The sequence below is a fragment of the Tursiops truncatus genome, chromosome 12 (genome assembly GCF_011762595.2).
Source record: "Tursiops truncatus isolate mTurTru1 chromosome 12, mTurTru1.mat.Y, whole genome shotgun sequence".
Classification (NCBI taxonomy): domain Eukaryota; kingdom Metazoa; phylum Chordata; class Mammalia; order Artiodactyla; family Delphinidae; genus Tursiops; species Tursiops truncatus.
In genome coordinates, this window is record NC_047045.1 from 29,975,191 (window position 1) to 29,981,547 (window position 6,357).

Consider the following 6,357-nt stretch of genomic DNA (forward strand, 5'->3'; position numbering starts at 1 on the left):
AGGCTTCTCAGAAAGTCTTGCTAAATTAAACAATCAGTTGCTAATAATGGCACTGACTTGATAATATATCGTTTTATTTATTTTTTCTCCTATTTTCACTTCCCTTATCCCTTAATCATACTTCCTGGAATTGCATTCAAATAAATTACTCACTCATTGGCATTTTCTTTGATTCTGATTTGAAGGAAACCCAGGCCAAGACAGAACTAAAGAGTCTACTATACCTGTCTAGTGACATTGCATGAGGAAGAGGAAACTGACAGGACATAGTGCAGCTCCTAACACTTGGTCTTGCCGCTTTCACCCGATGTTACATACTGCTGTGCAACTGTTTTGTTTTCGTTTCTGGGGACTCTGCTACTGACTTTTGATGTTGGTTTTGAGTTTTGAGGTAATTTCTGAGCTTGTTGAAAGTTCTTTGCCTTACAATTAAAGCTTTCTACTTTCCCCTTTTGGCTATGGGGCAATCTCCTACAGTAACTGCTTTCATTAATTAAAAAGAGTAGAATACCTGCACAGGGGGTAAGAATGGTTCTTAAGAATGTGTGAATTTTGAGTGAATGGAGACTAATAAAGTAATAAATCTCACATTTCTAAACACTATGTGTCGGGTACTGTGCTAAGTTTAATCTTAACATCCCCATCATGAAATAGATACTAGTGTTAGTCTCATTTTACCTTTAAAAACCAGACTCCAACTCAACTGATACCAACTCTTCAAAGCTGGTCTTCTTAACTATTATGTTATATGGTCTTATGATATTCTTTCTGTGAATGAATTAAAGTTCTAGTTATAAAATTCATGAAATGTTTGAATAAATTTTCATAAAAAGCCAATACGCTGGTCTGAAATTCTGTCCCTCTTGAAATGAAAACTGAGACTAATATAAACAATAACAGAGTTAAGTTTTTGATACAGAAAAACTGGTTTCAGAATACAATGCTATTTTTGATGAAATCTTGGAACATAACAAAGCTTAACAAAAAATGGACTTGACTCCCTTGATGGTACACTCAGAGTTTAAAAATCTCAGAGTTGCTCCTGATTCTGCACAGACAGAATCTGGAGATATTAATTTTTTGTCATTTGGCTTCTAGATGTCCTTGGAGTGTGCACCCCTGTGGAATCCAGTTCATCTCCAATCTGTCAGAAAGCATCAGAGGTGGTTTTGAGTCCTTATGTCCTAAGCCTGTGAACAAAATGTGTGAGTACACTGAAATAATGAGGTCAATTTTACTGTTGTCAAGGGTCTTCTAAAATGATTTTATAATGGTTGTATTTGAATGAATTTACCCTGTAGTTTCAGGTTGAGGAGGGAGGAGCAATGTTTGGTTAAGTTTAGAAAATATCTTTATTGGAATTGTCTTATGTGTGCAGGTTCATTCTTTGCCCTAGAAAGGCTTTGATGGACGTGAATGAATTAAATCTGAGAGATTTAACTCAGTAAGAAGCAAAGATAATTTTTCAATATGGTTATCAGATAGCTTAAAAATTACCAAATGATAGACCATACATATATTTATTCACAAATGAAATTTTCCCAGTGCAGTCTAGTATCCTTTTCATTTAGGTTTTAAGAAGATAATATATTAAGGGTCCCTTCTCTGCCCCTGAGGCAGGTTACTATCATCTCAAGAGAAACCCAAAACTTTGAAGGATTCACTAGTTAAGCTAGTGGTTACAACCACAATTTAAAACTTTTAATGACTCAGGAAATTAATTTTGGAACTGTTGTATATATCTGTGCTATATGAACATTGTTCAAATGATTATTTTTATTTTCGAGGTAAGTTAGTTTGGGGAGACAAAATGATTATTCCTGTTGGAGAGAATATTAGGTTTTATGTTTTTTTATTTCTAGAGATTCAGATGATGACTTCAGATGTAGGTTTGTGAATTTTGAGACAATTGAACCAGTTGAGTTTTCATTGCCTTGAGATGAGCATTTGCTTTGTTTGTTGGAAACTGGAGGGGGCTGAATAATAAGCTAGTCAAATTTATTTAATTTGGGTAAATAGTACAATTTGACTAATTCCATGTAAACTTAAAAAGATTATGTTTGAAAATAAGGGGTCGCTTCTTGTTTTTACTGAGTAAATTTATTTCACTTCTTAGCTGGACACTGAGCCTATTGTGCATTCCTGGCCTACTATATAATTTTTTGTCTTTCTCCTCCTTTGATTTACCCAAAGCAGAAGACCAGTTTCCCACAACAGCCAGGCTTCTTGATGAATTTGAGTTCATGAGCTAGTATGTCTGAAGGGCTTTGGGAAGATTTGAGTTGAGGCTAGATTGAGGTGAAGAAGAAAGAGTTTTGTTTTATACTTGTAGACTCTTCCTGTAGGAATGAAAATGTAATCAAGTACTCTTAGGTAAAGAACAATCACTAAATAGCTAAGCTGAGGAAGTTTCCCATGAAATCTTGTTCAATTTATATGGCTTATATTTTATTACACATACCAGTTAGAGATTGTTGCAGGGAATAGGTAGCCATTCAAATTAGTCCAAGTTGAAGTTTTATTATAAGATTTCTAGGGCATCTCACGGGGCCTAGCAGTTACAGCAAGAATTTTAATTTCTAGCCAGTTTTAATTTTAGGAGAAAGGTTAAACATGATAGCTCATTCTCCTATTTTGCTCCACAATTTTTAAGAGAGAGGCACATTTATTTCAGTAATTAGAATCAGGTACAAATGACACCTTTAACAGGCAACAATCCTTTCTCCATACTCTAGCTATCCCTGAAGAGGTATGTCAGTGTATTTCAGGAGCTTTCAAATAAATCAATTAGCAAAACTTTGTCAGTGGAATTGATTTAAAATTTTTATTTTCTTAGCGTTTCCTGCAACCATGCTTTAAATATTTAAAAGTGATGGAATTTTCTTTCAGATCAGTCATTGAACACATTAAGTCACTTTTTTCAATCTCCAAAATCTTCTCACTTTGATAAATTGTGTGTTTATTCCTCAACCATCACCCTTTTCCATTTTAATACATCAGATATATTGAGTTTACTTTCTGTAAGCATTCCCTGTTTTGATAGGCACATCTGTGTTAAGTGAATCAGTTTCCTTGTCAGTCCTTTCAGACATTATTTTTTCTTGCAGATGTCCATCCTAGAGCCCTCACCATTATCCTGGGACATTCTTTTTATTTTTTCCTGGCTCCTTCTTTTCTGATTCTCTTTCTTGGTTTACTGCCAACTTTTCAATGAAGTTCATTTTCCAGAAGATTCCTGAAGAGAATACATAGGAGGTAAATTTTTGTGGCCTTGAATATACTAGAATTTTCTTATTCTATAAATATACTTGATTTCTACTTATATTCTTTAAGTACATTGGCTAGGTACTGAATTTTAGATTGGAAATAATTTCCCCTCTAAACATTCAAGTCCTCCTATCTTTTAGTTTTCCTATTTCTGTCCAGAAACCTGACCCCATCCAGATTCCGTAGTCTATGTTTTGGTTTCTCTCTTTCATGCTAGAAGATTTCTCCATATGTTAGGTTATCCTTGGCTATCTCCTATATTTGAGAATAAGGGGCCTCATAATTACTTGGAAAACCATTATTACAGGGATGTTTTAATTGGTGAGGTTTATTACAGTAAGGTGGCAACATGGCTTTTTAATTGAGAGACCCTAAATCTCATACATGTACATGTTTTCTCTGGGCCTTTCAGTTTCTCTAAAGAAGACTTCTCCAGTTTCATGCTTGGAGGGTAAAAACCTAGAGGTCTATGTTCTGGGAAGTAAACCAGAAAATGACTTTCAGGTCTTACCATTCAGTACAGGGATTTGCCTTTCATCCTCTGTTACTCAACAGAACATGTCTTCTGCTGTACAAACTTCTACAGAGTGCAAACTTTAGATCTTCTGTTGGGGTCAGGGAGAGGATCTACCATCTAATTTTTTTTTTAAGTGAACTTTCAACTAATTCTCTTGTGTTACTAATATATCCTTTCCTCATTGTATTAACATCTCACCTTCAGGGATACCTGGTATTTTCATATCCTAAGACTTTCTGGGCTTTTGAGGTAAAATTGGCAGCTTCCTATTGGCTTCTTTCAATTCAGGTTGAGGTTTCAGCTTATCTGGTTTGCTAAGCAGTTACCGTTCATCCACCTATCTTCCAACATTTCAGAAATGTTTTTGAAATTGCTTATATAGTATCTTCTCCTCTCCTTTTCTTTTCATCCTTATGGATTTATAAGTTTAAAATTCACTCACTGTCAGTTTAATGTGGTTTTGCAAGGGTGAGGAGTAAATAAATATGTGCATCCACTGTCATTTGTAATCAGAAGTTCATGAAATATCTTAAAGCAGTATATGCAAAAGATAGTGATACCTCCATGGTGTGACATTAATACTATGTAGAATATTATCAATTTATCATTACAATATCTACAAGTAAAAGAGGGCATAAATACTCTAAAAGCATAAAGGCCTGCCCTTCCTAGCTCTCATGCTGTTTTCTCAGTAGAAGAGCTAATTCACCTGAAACCTTTACAGAGCCTCCTGCCTAAGTTTTCCAGTTGTACTTCACAGATCCTTCTGTTGTAATACTTGCTACATTTTCCTCTATCTGTTTATTTATCTTTTTCTCACTAAGCTTCAGTTTCTTGATAGCAAATATTAAACCTTATTCATCTTTGTACTCCCTGGGCTTAGCACAGTGCTTAGCATGTAGTAGGTACTCCATACATGTTTACTGAAAAATGATGAATAAATATATTAATAATTTACCTGCATCTCCAAGGAACTCTTAACATCGCATATCTAAAGTAATTACTCTCCAGTTTTTTCCTCTTCTCTGCTTCCTATCTCTCCCATTCCTAACAAGCAAAATATACTTTTACTCATTACTTGAACTAAGTATAGATATATTTCATATATTTCTATTGCTTACTTAATTTTTACAATTTAACTATTGTAAAAGGCTATTTAATCATTTGAGGTGTTTTACTTTCAAAAAAATTTTCTCCAGAATGAAGCAACATAGTTTTTTATTTGTTGGTCATTTACAGACATTTATCCAAATATTTTTGCCACTTGGGATAATGATGGATGGTATAAGGTGGTGGCCAGGCTTAGACACAATTGTTAATTTAATTCAAGGGTTATTTACTGCTCATGTGTTATCTCCAGGAAATTTTATTTAACACTGTTTGGAAATCAAAATGAATAAGAAAAAAAAATCCTGCCATTAAGAAGCTTACATTAGTATATATATATATATGATGGAATATAACTCAGCCATAAAAAAGAATGAAATAATCTCATTTGCAGCAACATGGATGGACGTAGAGATTATCATACTAAGTAAGTCAGACAGAGAAAGACAAATATCATATGATATCACTTACATGTGGAATCTAAAAAATGATACAAATTAACTTATTTACAAAACAGAAATAGACTCACATAGAATATAAACTTATGGTTACTAAAGGGGAAAGGGGGGGAGGGATGAATTGGGAATTTAGGATTAACAGATATACACTACTATATATAAAATAGACAACAAGGACCTACTGTATAGCACAGGGAACTATTTTCAATATCTTGTAATAATATATAATGGAAAAGAATCTGAAGAAGAATATATATGTATATATGTATATCTGAGTCACTTTGCTGTATACTTGAAACACTATAAATCAACTATACTTCAATAAAAATCTTATAATAAGTGAAAAAATATAGAATGATGTCCTTTAAAAAGGTAAAAAATAGTGAATGCTATGAAATTCAAAATATGCAGAGCCCACAAACATACGGAATCATGAAGGGTGTTTTTTGGGGAAGTAGCTTTTAAAATGTTCTTTAAAGAATGGCAGAAGTGATAGAATCAAATGGAAAGGGATGAGAAAGTAGAGTAAGAGGCAGAGAAAATAATAACTAGATGTGTTTGGAAATAGGAAGTAAGCAGTTTATTTGGCTAGAGAGTAGAGTAGAGGATACATAAGGATATATGGAAGGAAGAACTAGAAAATGGAGGATGAGCCATTTTGCAGAGGACTTTCAATGTCAGGCTAAGGTATTTTACTCAGTGGAGTAGCCAATGGGGAGACACTGAAGGTTTTAAGCTAGGGAATAGAATTATTTGAATTATGATATAAAAATATTAGTGAGGCAGATGTAATATCAGAAGAGAAATGGGAAAAGGAGAGACCCATCTCCAGGGTATTCTTGTAGGCTGGGAAGAAAAAATGAGCTTCTGAAAAAAGAATAAGAATAGAACACAATTTTTATATGTTAATTACTATTTATGTTACTATTCAGTTGTTTACTTATCCATTTTCTGTCCCCTCCCACTAGAATGTAACATCCTTAAGAACAAGAATCTTGTCTGTTCCCT

General features: G+C 33.8%; 1 long non-coding RNA gene across 1 annotated transcript in view; it reads left to right on the plus strand.

Moving 5' to 3' along the window:
* The window catches only part of LOC117314474 (uncharacterized), a 300,856-nt gene extending 299,653 nt beyond the window's left edge, over positions 1-1,203 (plus strand). Inside the window, exon 4 of the long non-coding RNA XR_004529218.2 lies at positions 1,099-1,203. This is a non-coding gene — a long non-coding RNA (uncharacterized lncRNA). The remainder of the gene's footprint in view (positions 1-1,098) is intronic.
* The last annotated feature ends 5,154 nt before the right edge of the window (positions 1,204-6,357 follow it).